The sequence below is a fragment of the Poecile atricapillus genome, chromosome 1, assembly GCF_030490865.1.
Source record: "Poecile atricapillus isolate bPoeAtr1 chromosome 1, bPoeAtr1.hap1, whole genome shotgun sequence".
Taxonomy (NCBI): domain Eukaryota; kingdom Metazoa; phylum Chordata; class Aves; order Passeriformes; family Paridae; genus Poecile; species Poecile atricapillus.
Genome location: NC_081249.1, coordinates 13,663,451 through 13,667,038, shown reverse-complemented (window position 1 = coordinate 13,667,038; position 3,588 = coordinate 13,663,451).

Here is a 3,588-nt window from a genome sequence, read left to right as displayed (position 1 = left end):
GTACTTTTGTGAGTTTGATTAATGTGTAACAGCAGTAAAACATTAAAGGGCTCATTGTTTAAACAGAAGTCTAGCCTGTGTGAAGCACAGGTACCTCATTAGTTATTAGAGAATACTCTTATGAAATGCATGTTTTCTCTTTAGGTTTTATTTAGATGCTCAGTTTTCCCCAAATCCATTTAGCATCTTGGCCTTAGATTCATGACTTTTGCTATTAATAGATTTCTTAATTTCTGCAAAAATCTTGTGTGTTTGGTCACATTCTAGAAACTACAGCTAGGAAAGAGCCACTTGGTTATGGTACATTTGTCTGTAGTCCAGAGGCAATAGCAGCTAACTTAAAAGCCAGGAACAAGTTACAGTTGCCGATTTAAATTTCCAGTCTGTAAAGCTTGAAAACATTTTTCAACTATTAAGAACATACCCTACACTATAGAAATCAGTACAACTGTGCTGGAAAAAGCACAGCTCTACCAGTTCATGTGATTCAAATACTGAACCAGTAAATTTTTCTGTGCTTGAATTTGTAGTGTATTTGCTGATAAGATCGATTCTGTTTCACACTTTCTGAGTTTTGCCCCTACACTGTTAACAGATAGATGTGGGGGACAGTGTCCTGTGCCAATCCATTCCCTAACTGTGGCTCCTAGTTTTAAGGGAGTAGTTGTAGTCTTGTCTTGTAGACATGAATTTCTTCTTTCAAGGGAAAAGAACATCTCCATGTAAGACATACTTGTATGCACTGGAGAACCCTTTCCTGAGGATGTCATCTTGCTTCTTCGCACTTCTTCCTCTTTTTGACACGGTATTCTAGTCTGTGCAACTGGAAAAACAGTAACTGAAATGTGTGCCAGCTTTTCACCAGGGTCATCCTTGAAAAGGCAACAGGCACCTTCTATTTCCAGTCTGCACCACTATATTATTACTCTTGGTTTGGATCCCACATACCTGAGAACTCACTTCCCCTTCCCTCACCGGACCATACAATTCCCTGCCCTATACACAGACACTTCACTACAGTTCTGCAGAACTAGGCCAGGACTTGCACTGTGAAGTTACACGATCTTGTGGACTTGGGCGAGTACTGAGCAGCTCTCCATGTTAGTCACTGCAGACACAGAGCAGAAACAGCTGCTTCATTTCACTTCAGCTCTGATAGAAGTAACACCTGTGCACATTCCATGGGCAGAGGGAACCACAGCCAGAGCAAGTAGAGCTCCACTGAGCCTCAGCCTCCCTGTTCCTGTGAGGTCTGGGGAAAGGAGTCCCTCATCCCATCTAGAGGCTAACAGAGGCTGAATGGGATCAACGCCAAACCCCAAAGGCAGCTAACGCGCTGTTCCAGCCTGTGATCACAAAGACCTGTGGGCAGCATGTAGAAGTGTTTTCTCAGATGACTAAGATGTAAATCACCTTGAATTTTAGTCTGTATTCTGTTTCCATCAATCCCTGAATCACCAAGAACAACACACAATGTTCAAATAACTGCAAGCCACTGCAGCATGAGAAATGGGGGCCCAGCTATCACATGGATATTCAGCAGCAGCCCAAGGCACAAAATGAACACAACGCTTGTGCCCCATTTAGAACTGGTGCCTGTGCCCTGCTCCCCAGAGGCTTTGCCCACCTCTCCAGCCAGCTGGCTCTCAGTCACACCTAATGCTCTCCTAGCTGCAGGAACCTCTGACGCTGAGCCAGCCAGCAACACCTGATAAAGACAGAGATGAGTTATCAGCCACAACTTGGACACACTCCACCCAGCTCATGGCTCCCTGCAGAGCCCAGTGAGCAGCGAGGTACAGCAACACAGCCACAGGGTGTATCTCTGTAGCACCAAGAGCAGCAAACTACAGCAGATGTCAAAAGCTGTACAGAGCCTGAGTCAAGAACAAAAAACGGTGCTGAGAGCACTTAGTGACTGAAGAAAACTGGAGCCATCTTCATGATTTGACCATTGCAAATTTAAGTCACAGCAGCGTAGCTGTGTCAACTTTCAAAGTTTTTATAAATGCACATTTACATTTTAAGCCTGTGGTAAGGGATGGCATAGGGATTTTTTTATTTTTTTTATTGCAGTTCAATGGGGACAAAAAGTATTAGGGAAATAGGGAATAGTCCTTAAGCAATTATTTGAATTGCTGTGTGATTGTACATATTTAAACTGAATAAATGACAAAGTCTGTTCTTCCAGTACTCCAAATGAGGTTTAAAATAGTGGAAAGCTTAAATTTCATACATCTCTGCTTTCTCAAACCCGAGGGAAAGTACATATACATATGTATAATACAAATACACATTCAGGGACCTCTCTTGGAAGTGCATAAAATGCAGATGCTATTGTGAGCCTGTCTTCTACAGAAAAAGCAAAAATGCTCCTGCAAGGCAAGTAATGACTAATAATGAGACACAGACCTCACTTCCTCTGCTATTTTGGGCAAGCCTCCCACACCCCTCTACTCCTCAACTGTTAAACTATATACAGTGGTGAGGACCACAGATGAAAGCCATCAAGCAGGACCGATCTAGCTGAGACCTGGATGTCAGTTCCAGAAGTATCAAAGAAGGATCAATTCAGACAATAATAATGGCACAGATATTTGGTGTTATTAGCTGATGTAGCCCTCTGCAGCCTTCCTGGGTTACGCCCATTCCCCGACCACAGAAACCCCTTCCTCTGCAAACTCAAGTATATCAAAAAAATAAACACCACACTGCTGTGTGGTATTAGGTTTACAGTTGGACACAATGATCTTACAAAAAATCATCTTTCCAACCTGCTAATGCCCACCAGTGCCTCCAGCCTCACAGACAGGAGCCCTGCAGGGATGAGGATCTCTGCTGGAAGAGAAGTGCTACAGTGTATTTTCTGCGCAGGTCTGGTCATCCAAATACACCTTCCACAAAAGCAGTTCCCAATTTCTCTTTTATGAAAGCTGAATGTTTACCCTTTTATTTTCCTGTTAGCTTGTGCCTAGCCCATGAAGAAATTATCTCTCCCATGTCTGGTTAAGAATGCATCCCGAGCAGGATCAGCAATCAAACCAGTATCACCAAGACAAAGGCTGGAATGGATGTGTAATAAAACCAATTAGGCAAGCAGTGAGTTTAGAGCAGGTTCCTGAACTGAAGCTGTTCCTCAATGGCCCACATTGCACCAGCTCCTGCCAACTTCTTTCCAGAGTGCTGTACAACGTGACATGGCTGCAAAGGAATGGTCCATATTTGAAAAAGGGCTACCAGAAGCTGTTACATGCAGTTTGAGTCATTTTAGTACTTTTTTTAACCACAGAAAAATATAAACATTTGAAACAAGGCACTCCTTTGGGCACCGAGTTCAATCCCACAGATATCTCCTTTTATATCACTACTAACTGAGAAGGAGGCAATCCTGCTCCTCCTCACTGTATTCAAAGAAACAATGGGCACAGACATTTGTTTCCTGCTACAGAGCCATTGTCAATTAATTATATAGATAAGCTTACTATAAATAAAAATATTTTCTAGAAATTCCTTTAGGCTTCTGTGGTAATGGTTTCACCTACAGCAGTGGCAGGCTGGATATAAATTGCAACATAAACCCAACAGGAA